The 20,618-nt window shown below is 46.2% G+C and overlaps 1 protein-coding gene across 5 annotated transcripts in view; it reads left to right on the forward strand.

Annotated features, from left to right (window-relative positions):
- Nucleotides 1–20,618, forward strand: part of ELFN1 (extracellular leucine rich repeat and fibronectin type III domain containing 1) — a 262,151-nt gene that overhangs the window by 134,631 nt on the left and 106,902 nt on the right. For all 5 annotated transcript variants that reach the window (XM_081169479.1, XM_081169477.1, XM_081169480.1 and 2 more), the window contains exon 3: nt 16,898–17,063. The gene's annotated coding sequence lies outside the window, so the exon portion shown is untranslated. The remainder of the gene's footprint in view (nt 1–16,897; nt 17,064–20,618) is intronic.

Here is a 20,618-nt window from a genome sequence, read left to right on the forward strand (position 1 = left end):
GAAAGAAACAACTATCTCACGTTTAGAAGACATCTGAAGGCAGCTCTGTTTAGGGAAGTTTTTAATGACTGGTGTCTTAATGTATTTTTAATCTTTTGTTGGAAGCTGCCCAGAGTGGCTGGGGAAACCCAGCCAGATGGGCAGGGTATAAATAAGAAATTATTATTATTATTATTATTATTATTATTATTATTATTATTACCCTCATTGGGTGTCCATGAGTGTCTAGTTTTATGAAAGAAGGAGAAAAACATTTCTCTACCCACTTTCTCCAAGCCACGCATAATTTTGTTCTAACTCCATGATCGGTTATCCCTTTGGCCTGCCGTATGAACCGAACTGATTATTTCCATTTACAGGGAGGTAGCTGTGTTGGTCTGCCATAGTCGAAACAAAATTAAAAAATTCCTTCCAGTAGCACCTTAGAGACCAACTAAGTTAGTTATTGGTATGAGCTTTCGTGTGCATGCACACGTCTTCAGATGCGTGCACACGAAAGCTCATACCAATAACTAACTTAGTTGGTCTCTAAGGTGCTACTGGAATGAATTCTTTTATTTTGATTGTTTCCATGAAATATCTTACTCGCTAGATCTCCTGCCTCAGAATGGTTTTGTTTGCAGAGTTTGATTTGCTGCTTTCACGGTTGTCTTGTTGGATTGTAATTACATTTTTTAATCTATTTTTATTTGTACGTCACTCAGAGAGCTGTTGCGGTTGGGCAGCTGATAAATGGATGAATGGATGAGTGAATAAAACACCTTACGTGGTATAGGAGTCATCAATTTGAGCACCGCTTTCTCTTGTATGAATCAATCTCCCTGAGTGTTGAAATCAGCACCAGAGAACCTTCCCTGCACCCCATTGTGGGGTTTTTTGGGGGGGAGAGTGTATGGCCAGTGAGGCCTTCTCTGTGATGGTGCCTAGCATGTAGAACTCGCCTCCTGGAGAAATCTGCCAATAGCTCTTCTGCTTTATAGAAGGGCAGCTGAGAACATAGAAAGAGTCAGGTCTTTGGTCTATCTAGCTGACCAATGTCTACACTGACTGGCAGTGGCACTTTGGGTTTGAGGCAGAGGTCTCTTCCCTAGAGATGCCAGGAATTGAACCCAGAACCTCTGCCCGGGCCTTCTAACTTCTGGCAGTTGATGTTTTAAATGGGTCCTGTTCTCTGTGGGTGGATCTACACACAAGGGGAAAAATGCTATAAATAAGTCAGAAATTAAATTGTTATAACAAAAAACAAACAAAAAAACACTATGGAAAATATCTTAGAAATGTTTTTTTGCTCTCTGGTGCCAACTGGTGCTGCATGTTTATAACGCATTCAAAACGCTGTTTCTTGACTAATGTAGCTGAGTCCTGTGTTTTCTTACCCTGATTTTTTCGCTGTAGTGATATGAGTTTTAGGGAGAGGGAGATGAGTCTGGATAATATCCTGGTCCCCTTCCAGGCCTACTTAGAATCTAGCAGAAGAGGCTGCGGTACAAGCCGTAACAGTTCCTTTGTTAAGGGAATGGCTTTGGCTGGCCAGTGAAGTGCTGCCATTTGCCATGTCCAAAGAGGTTGCTCTGTTGCCATAGAGACAAATGTGCGAGCCTTTTCCCACCTCACCCATCAACCTAGGATGGAGAACAATAGGCCAAGGGGGTCTGTGCATGAGAGAATGGGGCATGTGAGTTTGGGTTGATATTGGGAGCTGGGCAGACACAGAGAAACATTTGCTTTGTGCTGGGCCCTAAGCTTTGACTTGGAGCTTGCCTGGAAACCTTATGGGGGAACAAGATCTGCTGTTGTGAGTGCCTCCACCCTATGCTCAGGTTGTACATGTGTGTAAATAAAAGCATAAATCCTAAAGACGCCACAGTCTCTGTTCCCGAACCTTGGAAAAGCCCAAGCAACTCTGGAGTCTCTCGCCACTCGGAGATTAGGGTCCATGCAAAAGCATATTTATTATTTACTTTAATGTTTTGTAGCTTTTTAGTCCATTGTCTTAATTAGGGCAGCTGGTGGAGGCTAAAAATGGAAGAATGCTACTACTTTTTTTGCCCTGGCTCTGGGTTTCCCTGGAAGCATAATTCTGGCCAGACCAAAGCACAGCGCTGAGCTACATGGACCTTTGATCTGATCCCCTGTGGTTCTGACCATTGATGCTTTGCCCTGGTGATACAGATAATCGCCCCCCAAAATGTGGCCGATGTACATTTGCCCTGTCCTTACTTTCTTTTGAAGAGCACCCTCGTCAAAGTACTGGACTCGGCAAACCTGAGCTCGTCTTCCCCACCTCCCTCTTGCCCTTTTGCTCTTGACCCCCCCCATACCCCCCCACCCCACCCCCAAGTGTTCCTCTCCTCTACCGGAGATTCAGGCAGAGCTGTTTGCTTAATGCACACAGCAGCTCTTTGAGAAGGAAAAGAGAATGGACAGTGGAACGGCACAGATGTGTCACTGTGCAGCGATTTCCGCTTCGCCTTTGAGTCCGGTACCAGCAAACCTCGACTCTGAATGTGAGATCAGAAGGGAAGGAAGAAGGGCCCCGTTTGTTCCTTCTCGCATTGTGACAAAACGCTGGAATGTGATGGGAGATTAGCATTGGGAAGGAGCCAGTCTGAAGAAGGCTGGGCTTGGCTTCATGCCTTATCCTCCCTCCCTCTTCTCCTCCATAGCTAACAGTCAGGCTTTTTCTCTTTTGCCCACAAACCTTCCAGCGTGAGGGTAGGGATGGGCACATCAACCAAAGCCCACCCCGTTTTATTTTGGCTGGCACTCAATAAAAAAACTCTGTCCCATTAAAAAAAAAGATGCATGAAAATTTTGCATTTAAACTGTATGCATTATTGTATGCCATTCCCCCAAACTTGCATTTTTCAAAACATTAAAATGCACATTTTAGGTGCATTGCAAAAGCTGGACAAGCATATCATTTGACTGGGAGTCATGTTCTTTTTTAAAACAAACAAACAACTTTTATTTGGTTTTGTGGATGGTTTGAGTTGCCATGGGGAGGAAGTGGCAAATAAATGTAATAAATAATAAATATGAGAGGGCTTCCGGTGGTGATCTTTATTATAGAAAAAGGGATGTTGCCAGGACCTCCCTGGTTTTGCTCGTGCAATGGATGAAGGTCTGGGGGAAAGGAAGCAGCCTTTGTTGAGAGTTTACTTTCTAAGCAAACTCCCGTTTAATTCACTGCTTCTGTATGTCAGAAAGTCCATCAGCTATTTATCTCTCATCCACGCAGAATATTCTCTCGCTTTGGCTTTGACGGACAGGGAAGAGCAGGAGCAGCTGTAGATTCGGCTCCTTTTCGCCTGACATAATGAAGGCCCAATTAAGAATGAACTAACTGTGCCTTCCCTTCTTCTTTTTCACTTCTCCTCCTTCGGTTTTGCTAAGGCTTTTCCACGAGTTGCCTTTGGCACCTGCTCTCTGTGGCTTCGGCGCTTCCCGCTGGGCAGACAAATGGGCAGGGCTGTGTTGATGATGCTGGCACAGTTGGGCATCTGCCAAGGGCCCACCCCCTAGCCCCGCTCCTCCTCCTCTTTGACATGGGGAGCTAGAAGATGTGGGGCTTCCCTTGCGTTTGACCCAGAAGCTGCACTTCATAGAAATGTCGAGTTGGAAGTCGTCCTGAGCTTCATCTAGCGCCAACCCCCTGCAATGCAGGAATCTCAGCTGAAGCAGATGCCAACTCTTTTTTTATTATTAAGAATAATTTTTATTAAGAATTTCAGCATAACAATTTATCAAAGACATATCATCCTCATCACCCCCTCTAATTTTCCCTCCCCCCTCCACAAGAAAAACCCACCTCCCACCCCCACCTGGACTTTCCTCAGCTCCTCTCTCTGGTTTTTCAGCACATTTTATTCTCTGCATATTATAAAATTGTAAAGATCCTTAAGTTATCTGTCTATATATTACCAATAATAAATTTGTGTTTCTTTATTCAAAACCTGCCAAGGAGTCCAGTTCATTTCGTTGTTTCTTTAAGTACTTTGTAAAAGGTTCTCATTCTTCTTTAAAGTCACAGTTGTCCTTATCACAGAGTTTGTGTGTCAATTTTGCCAGTCCATCAATTTCCCTTGCAACAGTTTTTTTGTCAGGATTTCTTCATTCTTCCATCCTTGTGCTATTAAGACTCTTGCCGCCGTTGTCACATACATGAATATGTTCTTCAATTTCCTTGACAGGTCTTTTCCTACAATCCCTAACAAAAATGTTTCAGGCTTTTTTACAAATGTTAATTGAAACATTTTCTTCAATTCATTGTATATCATTTCCCAGATTTTTAAAATTTCACTACAATCCCACCACATATGATAAAAAGTCCCTTCTTCTTCCTTACATTTCCAACATATATTTGAACCAGTTTTGTACATTCTTGCTATCTGTACTGGTGTTATATACCATCTATACATCATTTTCATGTAGTTTTCTTCCAGCAAAGAGCAATCTGTAAATTTCCTAGCAGATGCTAACTCAACGCATCCCTCTTTCACAAAACATCACCTGCCTTTCTAGGGTGAGATAAGGCTGGAAGTGGCATGCAATGTTTGCACAGTGTAGGAGGATGGCATGAGAGTTACAAAACGCAGGCACACAAAAACCAAGCCTGATGTTTTCTATCTAAAAGGTTAAATGCAATTAATATTAGGACAGTTGGGACAAAATCTATATCTAATATCTAACATTCAATCAAATGTCACAGTTTTTAAATCATTCCCACAGCAAACTACGCTCAAGCTGGCTTAGAACATAATAAATACAGCAAAATTTAGATCATCAATACATTAATGAGAAAGACTGTATCCTCCCATATAACCTGCCTGGGCTCTGAGATCTTCAAAGGCGGCTCTCCTCTCAGTCCTGCCAGGCTGGCTCCCTCCTTGCTGTTCCTCTACCATCAGCTGAAGACTGGTTTACGAACTGACTGGTTTTCTTTTTCTTTTGTAAAGGAAATGGCTTTTAAATAGTGCTGTGCTGTTTTCATTATCTGAATTTTACTAGATGTGTTCTAAGTCTATTAGAGTTTAATTGCTTTTAAAACAATTGTCTGCTATACTTTTTTTTTAGCTTTTTGTATTTTATCTGCATCGTTTTAATTGGTGTAAGCTGTCTTGAGTCCCAGTCTGGGGAAATGGTGGGGTGTCAATAAATAATACAACAACAATAACAACAATTTGTGAGAACAGAGACTGAAGTATGTGCAAGCAGCCTGGGCTGGCTGTGGAGCACAAGCCTGGCGTTTGAAAACATGCATGCAATCCAGAAATCTCAACATTTAATTCCTCCCCCCACTCCCCAAAAAGGCTTAATCTGAAGCTGTCCAGCTGTGGTTTATAAGTACCAATCTATTGCTTTGCAAGTTTGTAATTCCAATGCCCTTAAAGCGTAATGATAGCTAATCTATCTGCAGGGGGCCAGAGAGCCGCTCAGCTTTGCTGAGACATTAAGGAAGATACTGTAAGCTGGCGACAGAAGAAACAGAAGGCTTTATTATAGAAATGTGCTCCCAGGAGTCCAGCGCATTCCTCTGTTCTCTGGGTGGTGCAGGGCTTGGCTATTATTCTAACTGTCGTTCACCAAGACGCTTATTTGCAGTGCTTATTTCCAGAGCATTGAATAAATGCCTCTCCTTTTCAAGAGGGAGAACGGCGACAAGGGGTTTTTAATTTTTAGCAGTTCTCAGCCCACACGGCCGTGCCTCTGTCAGCTGAAAGAAAAAAGCACCAGTCTTTCTGGACCAAGTAGATTGATGTTACAGGAAACGTGGGGTGGGGAGGAGAAAGGGAGAAATTTCGCAGCCAGGCAGGTGGGAAAGGCTGACTTGGAAGCCTTTGACTTCTCCCGTGATAGATTAACAACCTATATCGCGGTGCAACTCAGAGATTTGCAGCTCAGTGTAGGGTTACCAGGTCAGGAGCACCCAAGACCTTGAGATTTCAGGGCGCAAACCTGAGACCTAGGGGCAGCCCTTGATGATGTCACAGAGTGGCCCCGAGTGATGACACAGGTCAGGCCCTGGAGATGGGGGTTAATTAGGAGAGGGCAGCCGTGGAGGGCAGCCTCCAGCACAAGTATCTATGCTATGATTGGCAGCAGGCAACTGCTGAACTGAAGCTTGGAAGCTGCATTCACACTTTTCTTTTTTCTTTTTTAATTGCTTTATTGAACTTAAAAAAGTTTTCTTAATATATTGTAATGGGTATGAGTTACTCGTGCGTAAACTGGTGCCTTTCTCGGTTGATTTGCCTTGTTAAACCTTTCTGACTGCACAGCCCCTTCTCATCGTGGCTGCCTCAGTCACTGGCAGAATCCGTCAGTGGGCGTTTCTTGAACCTCTTCCAACATAAAAGTTGTTTGACACCCAGTCTCCTCCTCCTCTCACTGGGCGGGAGTCTTCTGCGCAGGGAAGGCGTGGGTAGCGGAGGACCTGGGCTCTCCTCACTGATGTCCAGTGAAGAGTCCTGGAGCCCTCTCTCCACTTCCCCCGGCTGCCCCCCTTTCTCCCTGGTGTTGCGCTGATTGGCTTCCCCCTCTACTGAGCTGTTTCTCCCCCTGCTGATGGGTCCTTCGCCAGCATCATCTGGGAGCCTCCCCTTCCCCTCTCGCTTCGATGTCAGTTCCCTGGCATCCATATATTACAGACACTCTCCCACCTGGATATTCAAGCCCTGCACCTGCCACCTGCAGGGGGACAGGCAAACCTGGAGACTTCAGGTCACACTTGGAGGTCTGGCAACCCTATCTCAATACTATTTTTATTTATTTACTGTTGTTATTATTATTATTATTATTATTATTATTATTATTATTATTATTATTATTACAACATCTATGTTCCATCTCCAACCCAACCTCCAGGGAGGCATACAGACTTCCCTCCCACTCCATTTTACCCTAACAACCCTGTGAAGTAGTTAGGCTAAGAGATGTTGACCGGTCCAAATCCACTCATTGGGAATTCAAATCCTGGCCTCCCAGCTCCCGGTGTTTATTCCTGCTTTATAAGTAGGGTTGCCACCTTTGTTCTGGCAAAATACAGGACAGGGCAGGACAAAGGCAGTTGGGGAGCGATTTCTTTTCATATTTGTTGTTGAAGTGACTTCAAACCAACCCATTACAGTGGACGTGGGGTTGCAAACGTGATCCATGTGGGAGGCACATTCGCAGCCCGCAGCATTCACAACCCGCAGTGGCGTGTCTGCACATGCACAGGTTCTGATTCGGCGCTTCTGCGCATGCACAAAGCGCGATTTAGCGCTTCTGCATATGCGCAACTGCCAAAACCCAGAAGTAACCCATACGTCTGGGTTTTGGTGGTCCGTTACCCCCAAAAAATGCAACCTGAAGCATCTATAACCCGAGGTATGACTGTACAATCTATTGCAGCCTAACAGGACGGCCCCTCTGGGATTAGTCACACATGTGCACACAAACACATACACACAAATTTGTAAATCTGCCCATGCCTGGCTTCCCAGAACTTAAATGCATGACCTTTCACACACCCTTTCCAACCAGTGGCGTAGCGTGGGGGGTGCAGGGGGGGCCCGGCCGCACCGGGCGCAACATCTGGGGGTTAGGGTTAGGGGGCGCAAATCCACGGGTTAGGGGGCGCAAATCCATGGGTTAGGGGGCGCAAATTACTTGCCTTGCCCCGGGTGCTAACAACCCACGCTACGCCACTGTTTCCAACACTTGCATTTGGAGAGGATCCCTAACTTGGCAGAGAGAGACAGAGAAAGAGAGAAAGCAGGATGACCTGAAATACAGTGGTGCACCGCAAGACGAATGCCTCGCAAGACGGAAAACTCGCTAGACGAAAGAGTTTTCCATTTTGGAGGTGCTTCGCAAAACGAATCTCCTATGGGCTTGCTTCGCAAGACGACAATGTCTTGCGAGTTCCTGCTGGGTTTTTTTCCTCCCCCCCCCTTTTTCTAAGCCGCTAAGCCGCTTATCAGCTGATCCTATCAGCAGATAAGCCACTAAAAGCCGCTAATAGCGCTAATCCGCTAATCCTTCAATGGGCTTGCTTCGCAAGACGAAAAAACCGCTAGACGAAGAGAATCACAGAACGGATTCTTTTCGTCTTGCGAGGCACCACTGTACAGGACATAGCATTTTACACTGAAATATGTGACAATCCTGTATTATACAGGACAGGTGGAAACCCTATTTGCAAGCTGGGAAAGGGGACCTGAATTACCTAAGGTGGTCATCTGAATTTATTGCTAAGCAGAGTGTAGTGACTGTAGCAATGTGGAGACTTTTCATGCCAGAGGATACTTGGGATCACCTACCTTGCTGCCTTTGAAAAACCAGTCTGTCTGTTACTGAGAGGTCATGCCTGCAGTTCCATAGCCTTGGATCACAGTCTTATGCAGAGATGGATAACTTGTGGCCCTCCAGATCCTTCTCATCACCCCTGATCACTGGCCATGCAGGGACTGATGGGAACTGGAGACCAGTGACCTCTGGAGGTCCACAGGTTCTTCATCCTTGGTCTAGTTCCCACTGAGATGAACCACCTGTGGTGGGACTGCAGCATGTCAGGCTGCAGGCCAAAGCTTAGGTAGTGTGGATGCTGTAAGAATAAAATGGAGAGAGGGAGAACCAAGAGCATCACCTTGAGTTCCTTGGGGGCAAGACATGATAGAACTGTTGTTGGCATCTGTCTGTCTGGAGAAGTCTCTTCTCCTCCAGAAGAACTTGGGCTTCTCAGACAACGAGGACTCCCTTCTCAGCCTCACTGATGTGGTCCAAAGGAAAGCAGAGCAATACATTTGGCAGCAGCTGAGCTGCAGGAGTTGCAGGAAGGAGGCTACAAGGTGTCATCCAACCACCTTAGGGACTCCACTCTGGATCTGAATAGGGTTGACTCACTGAGAGCCAGTGTGGTGTAGTGGTTAAGAGCAGTAGACTCATAATCTGGTGAACCGGGTTTGCTTCCCCGCTCCTCCACATGCAGCTGCTGGGTGACCTTGGGCTAGTCACACTTCTCTGACGTCTCTCAGCCCCACACACCTCACAGAGTGTTTGCTGTGGGGGAGGAAGGGAAAGGAGACTGTTTGCCACTTTGAAACTCCTTAGGGTAGTGATAAAGTGGGGTATCAAATCCAAACTCCTCCTCCTCCTCCTCCTCCTCTTCTTCTTCTTCTTCTTCTTCTTCTTCTTCTTCTTCTTCTTCTTCTTCTTTTGAAATAAATTTTTATTTGATTTTCCAAAATATAAACATACAACAAAACCATTTCCAAAAACAATTATTGAGAGTACGCTGAATTGCCTGACCTCCCCCCCCCCCCTGCTTCCATGGGTCCTGTCGATTCTATTTCAACTGCATATCCTAGATTATCTCTACATTAAAGGTACCCCTGCCCGTACGGGCCAGTATTGCCAGACTCTAGGGTTGTGCCCTCATCTCACTCTAGAGGCCAGGAGCCGGCGCCGTCCACAGACACTTCCGGGTCATGTGGCCAACGTGACGAAGCTGCTCTGGCGAGCCGGCACCAGCACAGCACACGGAACGCCGTTTACCTTCCCGCTATAAAGCGGTACCTATTTATCTACTTGCACTTTTAAGGGTGCTTTCGAACTGCTAGGTGGGCAGGAGCTGGGACCAAAAGACGGGAGCTCACCCCGCCACGGGGATTCGAACCGCTGACCATGCAATCGGCAAGTCCTAGGCACTGTGGTTTTACCCACAGCGCCACCCGCGTCCCTAGCATCTCTACATTACAAGTGTGTTTAAAATCCTGCTGATGTTTTGACCTGTTTACAATGATTTTGTATATGCATTATAAACATTTCCCATTCTTTTTAAAATTTCGTGTCTTCTTGGTTCCTGAGCTTCCCAGTTAGTTTTGCCATTTTGGTATAGTCCATCAACTTGATTGAGGGACACGGGTGGCGCTGTGGGTAAAAAACCTCAGTGCCTAGGACTTGCCGATCGTATGGTCGGCGGTTCGAATCCCCGTGGCAGGGTGAGCTCCCGCCGTTTGGTCCCAGCTCCTGCCCACCTAGCAGTTCGAAAGCACCGTTAAGTGCAAGTAGATAAATAGGTACCACTTTATAGCGGGAAGGTAACGGCATTTCCGTGCGCTACGCTGGTGCTGGCTCGCCAGAGCAGCTTCGTCACGCTGGCCACGTGACCCGGAAGTGTCTTCAGACAGCGCTGGCCCCCGGCCTCTTAAGCGAGATGGGCACACAACCCTAGAGTCGGACACGACTGGCCCGTACGGGCAGGGGTACCTTTACCTTTATCAACTTGATTTGCCATTTTTCTCTGGCCGGGGTTACCTCTTCCTTCCATCTCTGGGCTAGTAGCATCCGAGTGGCCATTGTAGCAATGTAGGGTTGACTCTTTAGCCCATGGGTAGGCAAACTAAGGCCTGGGGGCTGGATCCGGCCCAATTGCCTTCTCAATCCGGCCTGTGGACGGTCTGGGAATCAGCGTGTTTTTACATGAGTAGAATGTGTCCTTTTATTTAAAATGCATCTCTGGGTTATTTGTGGGACATAGGAATTCATTCATTTTTTTTTTTCCAAAATATAGTCCGGCCCCCCACAAAGTCTGAGGGACGGTGAACTGGCCCCCTGCTGAAAAAGTTTGCTGACCCTTGCTTTAGCCTTTTCCCCTCCTGAAGATAGGAGCAGGCCTGAGTCAATCTAGACTTCCACAGAATGTTGAAGAGGGAACATGACAGTGTTAGGAACTGGAGATATAAGTCCTGACAGTCCGCTATCAGTATGTGTTTTTAAATGGTGTTTCATATAAGCTGTCAGGATGGAAGAGATAAAAATTGCAGATGCTATGCTAGTAACAGCAGCAGCAGCGACCCAAAACGAAAAGAAGAAAGTCAGATCGGAATGTGTCAGGGAACTGGTTCAATCCAAAACGGCGCTTTGGTTTTCAAATTATTCATTCAGCGCTGATTGCCCGGTTCGGCGCTATTGTTCAGACGGCAGTGTGATACCTTTTAGCAAAGTGTGGTTAAGTTCAGGGAAAGTGAATGTAAAAATTACTTTGTGCTCATCAGATGTGCTCCCTTTGTGCTTCGGGGATTATACGTCTCTTTAGTTTAGTGACAGAAAGAAGTTTGGCAGCTTTTAACATCTGTTATTACCGCACGGGCTCCTGCGGTGATGGATGAATGTGCTGCGATCTATCCCGGCTGCCTCCTCTGCAGCGGAATTGCGTTCCAGAAGCAAAATCTTTATCGGGCGCATCTCTCAACCGCCGTTCGAGACTTATGAGGCTGAGGCTATTGTCAGGCGGGGCTGAGAGAGAAGCCGTATGAATGCAGAAAGTCTCTGTCGTGCACCAGATGAATTTTAGCCGAGGGCTGGCAAGCCATCGATAAAGATCACCCCATTAAAGCACCCCTTCCCCAAAATGCTTCTGCTTCTAGCCACACCATTTTTGAACTACATTTTCAGATTAATCCGGGCAGTGCTTTTTTTCTAAAAAAAATGTTTAGGGGTACTCTCATTTTGACTCAAGAAAATCACCATTTTATAGTTCAAATCAGGGGAAATAAATACAGTGGTACCTCGGGTTACAGGCGCTTCAGGTTACAGACTCCCCTAACCCAGAAATAGTACCTCGGGTTAAGAACTTTGCTTCAGGATGAGAACAGAAATTGTGCTCCGGCTGCACTGCAGCAGCAGGAGGCCCCATTAGCTAAAGTGGTGCTTCAGGTTAAGAACAGTTTCTGGTTAAGAACAGACCTCCAGAATGAATTACAGTGGTGCCTCGCAAGACGAAAAGAATCCGTTCTGTGATTCTCTTCGTCTAGCGGTTTTTTCGTCTTGCGAAGCAAGCCCATTGACGGATTAGCGTATTAGCGCTATTAGCGCTATTAGCGCTATTAGCGGCTTTTAGCGGCTTATCTGCTGATCGGATCAGCTGATAAGTGGCTTAGCAGCTTAGAAAAAGGGGGGGAGGAAAAAAACAGCAGGAACTCGCAAGACATTGTCGTCTTGCGAAGCAAGCCCATAGGAAATTCGTTTTGCGAAGCACCTCCAAAACGGAAAACTCTTTCGTCTAGCGAGTTTTCCGTCTTGCGAGGCATTCGTCTTGCGGGGCACCACTGTAAGTTCTTAACCTGAGGTACCACTGTACAGTAAATGGACAAAAGTATAGAGATTCACAAAATGTTTAGCGGTATGAGTACCCCTGCATCCCATCAGGAAAAAAGCATTGAATCTGTCTCACACGCAAAATCTCCACCTGGTGCTTGGATTATTGTGGGAGAAAGCATTGTAGAGACAGAGGGGAGCCAAAGGGTCATCTAGTCCAATCCACTGCATTGCAGGCATCACAGAATGGGGGGAGACTTTAAGAAATCCGCAATCCCCAACCCCTGATCAGACACTCAAACCACGCTCCCTGTGTATCTTTCTAAAAACAGGTTCGATGCCAATGGACTGGCCCAAGAAATGACAAAAGAATCATATAATTGTATGAATCATAGACACATAGAATCATAGAATTGTAGAGTGGGAAGGGGTCAACAAGGCTCATCTAGTCCAACCCCTTGCCAAGGCAGGAATCTTTCCCCCCATGTAGGGCTTGAACTCATGACCCATATTCTGATATATGCAGGCATATACTGTAAAACTTATGAATGTTAAACGGACGTCGGATGGAAAATAAGCAGTGTTGGTAAAAGATTAATAAGAATATGTAAATATGGATTGATAATGATGGAAAATGTATTTTTACTATAGGTTAAGATCTTGAGTAAGGTTAAGTGATAGAGGGTAAGGATTTGCTGAACTAAATATTTGAACTGGAATACAAAAAGGGAGGTGCGAGGAGGTCAAGAAACTAGCGAATGAAAGATAAGATAAGAAAATACTAATCTTTTTTACTCTTTTGCTTTTTCTTTCTTTCTATTATTATGTTAACTCTCTTTTATTATGTACTTTGTATGTGTTTTGCTTTGTATCTTTTCTATTTTTGTTATCTTTATTGGCTTTTGTATTTTATGTTTAAATTCTGAAGTTATTGTTTTTCTATGAAACTTTAATAAATAGCATTTAAAAACATATTCTGATATATTCAGTTAGGGGCACACTTGAGAAGGGATTGCTACAATTGAAAGAGGGCTCTGTTTTGCAACACAGGGGGTTTTCTTTGGTGTACCATTGAGAGAGAGCAGATGCACAGCTCACCTGGTCACAGTCTTCCCCAATCTGGTGAGCTGGATGGTATTTCTGTCTGCTGAACAGCCCTTCAAACACAGGACTTCCCTCTGTCAAATAGGACACAGTGCCACATTTAGGGTCAGAAAAGTAAAGCGGGGCAAAGACTCCTCTGCTCCCGGGCAATGAAAGGTAGGTGTATGTATACACACACACACACACACATTTTTATTAATTTTTTAACATAACATTTCAAGCAATGATTTAACATATCTCCTCATCTTATACAATATTTTAGACTTCCATCAACCTCTGAAGATTTTCCGTTCTTTATCACTTATTCTGCACTTCTTAATTTCTCTATTACTTTTAATTATCATTAACTAATGATTCTCATCATAGCTCTCCTTGCAATATTTCACATAATCCTCCTTACAGAACTTCTTGCAGCCCTACTCGCGTAATCTGTTTATTGCAATTGCTTTTCAAATAGTTCAAATATTTACTCCAGTCTTCTAAGAATCTCTAGTCCCGCAGGTTTCGAATCTTTCCTGTTATTTATCTAATTCTGCATAGTCCAGGCAATGAAAGGTTTTTGATCTACCTCCAACTTTTCACAGTTTAAAACAGGGGGGAATGCTCCTCATCCCTCCCCCATCATCACCCCAAAGACCACTGCCTGGAGGTTCTCCTCCACCTTATGGATGATGCTATTTCAGGGGAGAGGAACCTAACCTGTCAGTCTTTTATTACTTCTCTATAGTTTCTTCTGTCATTTTGTCTTCTCCCTGCTTTTTTTAAAATCCCAGGACCCCTCCATTTTTTCCCTCCCTGCCCATTAGCCCCATTAAGCTCTAATCTGTTGGTTACGTGCAATTAATTGCCAATTTAAGGGATTTTATATGTCTAATAGAGGTACCAGTGAAGCTTTCCAAATTTGGGCTCGTTTTTACAGGCTCTGGAGGCTTGCAAAGCTTGCCTTGGGAATTCTTTCCCAGCTCAAGTTAAAATCTGAGCCGTAGAAGAACTCTGGACTTCCCACTCTTCCAGCCCTCCCCTGTACCTCAAACACCAGGGGCGTACTTTGGTAATCTTTCAAAACATGGCACCCTGTGAGAAGCCAAAAATTGGCACCCCCAAATGAAGCTTCTCAGTTATGAAGCTTCCCAGTTTTGCAGCCCATCAGCTGCCTAAAAAGGTAAAGGTAAAGGGACCCCTGACCATTAGGTCCAGTCGTGGCCAACTCTGGGGTTGTGGCGCTCATCTCGCTTTATTGGCCGAGGGAGCCGGTGTTCAGCTTCCGGGTCATGTGGCCAGTATGACTAAGCCGCTTCTGGCGAACCAGAGCAGCACATGGAAACGCCATTTACCTTCCCACTGAAGCAGTACCTATTTATCTACTTGCACTGGTGTGCTTTCGAACTGCTAGGTTGGCAGGAGCAGGGACCGAGCAATGGGAGCTCACCCCATCGCAGGGATTTGAACCGCGACCTTCTGAATGGCAAGTCCTAAGCTCTGTGGTTTAACCCACAGCGCCACCCTAAATCTGGCGCTAAAAACACTCTCCCTCCAAGACCCCCAATCCCCCAGGTGTAGTTCTCTTGAGGGGACAAAAATATTTAGGAGTTGGCTTCAGTGCCATTTCCCCTCAGGGCTTCCCCATGGGTGGTCCAGCCCAATCAAGGATCACATGCAGCATAGCCAATCAGAAGTCACTGGAGGCAAGCGAGAGGAATGGACAGTGAGGACAAGCAAGGGCAAGGCAAATAAAACGCAAACAAAGGTCTAGAAAAAGCCATCAGATAAGGGAGGCGTTTATTGGAACTGCTTGTTTTCCCTAAGGAATCGCTGCCATGTGTTCTTCTCTTTCTAGCACAGATGTCAGACCTCATCCTGAGCATCTCTCGCTTTCCCATGAAACCTTGGGGAACCCATCTATCTGATTGATTATGCTGTAGCCACTCTCCCTCCAGATACCTTGCCAACTGCCCGAGAGATGTTCTCAAGCCGACATTCTCTTTGTTAATATTTGCTCGCGGACTCATTAACGTCTCTCCAGCCCCCGACCTGCCTCCTTTGATGTGCTGACCCCCATCCTTTTGGTCTCTCCATCTTCTCTGGCATTCACCTTGGGGGCTGCATATTGCTCTCTTTGTGGAACCATCCAGCACTAGATCATAATGGCCTTTTCTAATCTTGTTGTCCTTAATAGGATTTTTGCCCAATACATCTGAAATGTGTAGATATGGATTTTGAAGATAATAAAATTGCCTAATGTGCAGGAGGGTTAAGGCCACGCCAAGATGGAGGTATCTGAGTGCAAAATTCATGCGGAGTACGCCAGATGTGAAGGGCACCTGCATACCAAAATGGCTATATCTTCTTTTTGAAATGCATTTGAGGAGGGGGCTGGGTCCCCCCTCCCAGTTTGTCATTGCAGAACAAAGGAAATGCTAATGATATCGACATGTAGACTCCAGGGGTGGACGCTTCTGCATAAGATCACACATTTTTCATAAGAGTCCTCACAAAATTTCGTTAGCATTTCAGTGTGCACTCTAACTTGTGTGCACTGTATACATGTATACCTAATATACACATGTATACCTAGTTGTTGTTGGTTTATGTCTGTCTAGAGAAGTGTTTCCCAAACTTGGTTGTCCAGCTGTTTTTGGACTACAGTTCCCATTACCCTTGGCCACTGGTCCTGCTAGCTAGGGATTATGGGAGTCGTAGTCCAAAAACAGCTGGAGACCCAAGTTTGGGGAACACTGGTCTAGAAAGACAATGGGGTGTGTCTACTAGGGTGAAGTCAAACCACTGTGTTAGCAGCAGCGAAGTAACCTTCCGGGGGTGCAAGCCTGGGCAGTGTGTCTGGAGATCCTGGGCTGCCCAGGTGACAAGACCCCCCTCTTGGCCTCACTGATGGGGTCCAAAGGAAGGCAGAGCAAGACGTTTGGCACCAGACTGGTGGAGGAGTTGCCGGTAGGAAGAGTACAAGGCGCCATCCAACCTCCTTAGGGACTTGGCTCCAGATTTGTGTAGGGTTTACTCCAGGGGTCAGCAACCTTTTTCAGCTGTCCACCGTCCCTCAGACCATGTGGTGGGCTGGACTTTTTTTGGGTGGGGGGGAATGAATGAATTCCTATGCCCCACAAATAACCCAGAGATGCATTTTCAATAAAAGGACACATTCTACTCATGTAAAAACACGCTGATTCCCAGACTGTCCGCAGGCCAGATTGAGAAGGCGATTGGGCCGCATTTGGCCCCCGGACATTAGGTTGCCTACCCTTAGCCTTTTCTTCTCCCCAAGATACCCCACAAGGCTGCAGAGGTTTAGGATCAGAGTTTTCCTTCTCTTAGATGGGCTACCTTTCCAAGTTTATGAGCACCATCTGCCCCTCACTTCCCTCTACACAGCATGCGCAGAAACCACCTTCTTTACCATTGGACCCACTGTTAGTCTCATCTACTAGATTCTGTCTTCACATGTAGGGGGAAGTCTCTAACTCACCAAAGGTTTGAGACCTATCAGCTACCCCCACCTGGTTCAGCTGACCAGACAAAAGCATTCACGTGGTCTTTGATGTTGCTGGCATTGGAGTACACTCTTGACCATTGTCCTTCGAATCAACTGTCTGTTTGAAATGTCAGGTCTGCTCTTTCCACAGGTCTTTTTCCCCCCTCCCTCCCTTGACCAGATGTTAACCTTCTCTCTTTGGTCCCTGTTCCTTTTTTGCAGTTCAAAGGCCACCTTTGGTGACCCGGTCCTTCCAAGACCTTCAGAAACCCTGAGTCCATTGTGCCTGGCAGCAACACACAGATGATGAGAAGGCGAAATCCATGACTTCCGCTGGGGAACATCCATTTGGCGGCTGCTTTCAGATGTCAGAGTCTCCAGCACCAAGGTAAGAGGTGACCTTTTCAGTCAAGTCTATGGGGAGAGGCATGAGACGCAAAGCTCAGAGGCTGGGGAGGGAGAGAAGCTTTTTCTGATAAAACACACGTTGAAAGGAACCCGCACACAGCGCTGGGAGGTCTGTTTGTTTTGTCTTCCCGAACGGGGAATACAAATGGCCTTTGACAATGGTTCAGAATGGAAACAGCAGTTTGCGTCTCAACATACTTCTGGAGATATAGACAGCCGTCGAGGCATGATCTGGGTTTTGTTGTTATTGTTGTTGGTACTGGGAAATCTGTGTTCCGCTGGTGATCTGTTGCTCTGAATGGCAAAAATACGTACAACATGTTCCTTAAACGAACCCAAGGGCAAGGTGGCAGTTCTGTCACACAAGGCGAGTCATTCCTAGCTTTTGCCAGCGTCAGGTGACCAACCTGTGTGGGTGAAATAGCCCTGAAATAAAATCCGAACCCACCGCCTCTAGGCCTTCCAGATTATTATTGGGCTCCAATTCCCATCAGCCACTGCCATCCTTGGCTTAGAGACTGTGGTCCTTTAAATGAGTCAATGTCCTTTAGACTTACCATACTTTTCCATGTATTACACGCCCCCATGTATAAGACGCCCCTTGTTTTGGGGGACTAAAAATTAAGAAAATGGGGGGGGGGAGAGAGATTGCCCAGAGTTGTTCAGCTTTTCTGTGGATTGCACAGTTGTTGAGCTTTTTTTAAAGGGGGGCGCCTCCTAATGTTTGTCCCCTCACCGGCAGAAGCAGTTGATTGCCCGCCCAGTTGCCGCAGCAACACCCAATCAACACCACCCCTTACCGCAGACACCAATAACACGCTGCCAAACATCTCTGGCTTCCGGCATCAACCAATCCCATGTCACCCCTGGGCACTACCCATTGTATAAGATGACTCACAATTTTAAACATTATTTTTCAGTAAAAAAGCCCTAGTCTTATACAGTGGTACCTCGGTTTACGAACTTAATTCGTTCCGGAGGTCCGTTCTTAACCCAAAACCATTCTTAACCTGAGCCACGCTTTTGCTAATGGGGCCTCCCACTTCTGCCACACCGCTGGCGCACGATTTCTGTTTTCATCCTGGGGCAAAGTTTGCAACCCGAGGTACTACTTCCGGGTTAGAGGAGTTTGTAACCCAAAGCGTTTGTAACCCGAGGTACCACTATACACGGAGAAGTACTGGATAGGAAATGTGGTAGTTCATGGGCACCTTTGCTGTGAAATCTTCAGTCCCAGCTTGACTTGCAAGGCTCATGCACGACTCTTCCATTGGAAACAGCTTGCCACTCTTTTCTGGGCCATGCAATATTGCCCGTGATAATTCTGCGCCCTAAGACTGGTGTACACTCTAGCGCAGTTCCCTGCTAAAGCGACGTGTTGTGTCTTAAGGCCTAGGGACGACTCCTTTCCTCGTGACCATTGTGCGGGGTTTCATGCTTCCGCTGTCGGAAAGGAAAAGAAGAATTTGGCCGGGGGGGGGAGGGGGGAGAGGGAAAGGGAGAGAACTTTTGAATGGATGTACAGAGTCAAGTGTGTCTCTTTCTGGCAGTCTGCAATTTTTTCGTACCGTTGTTATTCAAAATATGCTTTTCATAAGGACAAAGAGGACCATTTTAGTGGAAACAAAATCCTCTAGGCAGTGGCACCACTGGATAAAGCGATTATTTCCATTACTCCTCAGGAATGCAAGGATGGTACTTTTTTTTTTTAAGGAGGGAGTAGTTTTCGCTTTGATAGAGCATTTTGGGTTTTAGAAGGATAACGTCTGAATTGCAATGAAGCTTTGTTCAGGGCTCTGTCTTTTGAGGGGGGAAATAATAGGTTCAAAGACCACAACCATGTTCCCGAAGCAATTGTTCGTCATCTCCATTGCCTCTGTCCTAGAAAAAAAGGACAGAAAGCAAATTTGTATTAACTTTTTAATGAGAACATTTATAAACAGCCACCTCATACAAGCAATCAAGATGGTGTGCAGTAAAATCGTTAAAACGCCAGCATTCTGGCTGGGGTTCCATTTAGAGCTTGTATAACCCTTGTTTCAAAACAGCTGCACTGGTTGTCTGCATATTTCCTGGCCCAATTCAAGGTGCTCACATTAGTGTTTAAAGCCCTGATGACTCAGGCCCCAAATCTCTTAAGTACGGTCTTCTTCCCTACAGCAGTGTTTCCCAACCGGTGTTCCGCGGCACACGAGTGTGCCGTGAGACATCGGCTGGTGTGCCGCGAGATGCCTGGAGGGAGGCGGGCGAGTCGGGCGGCGAGAGGCGGGGCGGCGGCGGCGAGGAGAGGCCGCGCCTCCTGCTGCTGCCTGGCGCTCCTCCTCGCAGCCGGCAGCGCTGCCTGGGCGCCTCCGCGCGACTCTGCCTCGCTGGGTTTGGTCTCCCAGCAGAGACGGGTCACACGCGCACCTCCCTCCCTCCCTCAGCCTGCGCGGAGGGAGAGCCAGAGAGAGGCATCGCTCCTGCGCGGCGGGAGAGGGAGCAGCTGGAGCAATGCCCCAAACGAGCTGAATTCCGAGCGAGGGACTGAGGGGGGAGGGAAAAAACTTTCACTTTCGTGCGTCCCTCCCGGCGTGACGCTGCGCGCTGACGTCACGGGGCGGGGCTTTAATGGTGGTGTGCCGCGAGATTTTTTTTCAGTAAACAGGTGTGCCGTTGCCCAAAAAAGTTTGGGAAACACTGCCCTACAGATCCTCTTGGGTACTGAGATTGCCTTAGGGGCCCTCTCGGTGGTTCCTCTTCCGTCAGAGGCTCAGGGTGGGCAGCCTGAGAGAGGGCATTCTCTGTGGTGGCCCCTAAATGTGAAGTTCCCTCCTTACAGAGGTGTGTTGGGCACTTTCATTATGCAACTTCTGGAGGAAGCTGAAGACGCAGCTCTTTATCCTCGATCCTGTATACCTGAAGGAGTGTCTCCACCCCCATTGTTCAGCCCTGACACTGAAGTCCAGTGCAGATGGTCTTCTGGCGGTTCCCTCATTGCGAGAAGTGAGGTTACAGGAAACCAGACAGAGGGCCTTCTCGGTGGTGACGCCTGCCCTGTGGAATGCCCTCCCTTCAGATGTGAAGGAAATAAGCAGCTATCTTATCTTTAAAAGACATCTGAAGGCAGCCCTGTTTAGGGAAGCTTTTAATATTTAATGCTGTATTGTTTTTAACACTCGATTGGAAGCCGTCCAGAGTGGCTGGGGAAACTCAGCCAGATGGGCAGGGTATAAATAATTATTTTATTTTATTTTATTTTATTTTATTTTATTTTATTTTATTTTATTTTATTTTATTTTATTTTATTATTGTTACCCTGGCTTTGGACACAGAAGGTGTATATTTTAAAGATCCAGCTAACTTTTATGATTTTAATTTGCTTTAAACTGTTTTTTATGTATGTATTTAATGCATCCTGCCCTGGCTGAGGGGCAGGTAATAACAACAACAACAACAACAACAACAACAACAACAACAACAACAACAACAACAATAATAATAATAATAATAATAAATAATGCTGGCATCCATCTCTCTTGAGAGACAATGGAGT

Source organism: Podarcis bocagei, assembly GCF_964188305.1.
Source record: "Podarcis bocagei genome assembly, chromosome: 14".
Classification (NCBI taxonomy): Eukaryota; Metazoa; Chordata; class Lepidosauria; order Squamata; family Lacertidae; genus Podarcis; species Podarcis bocagei.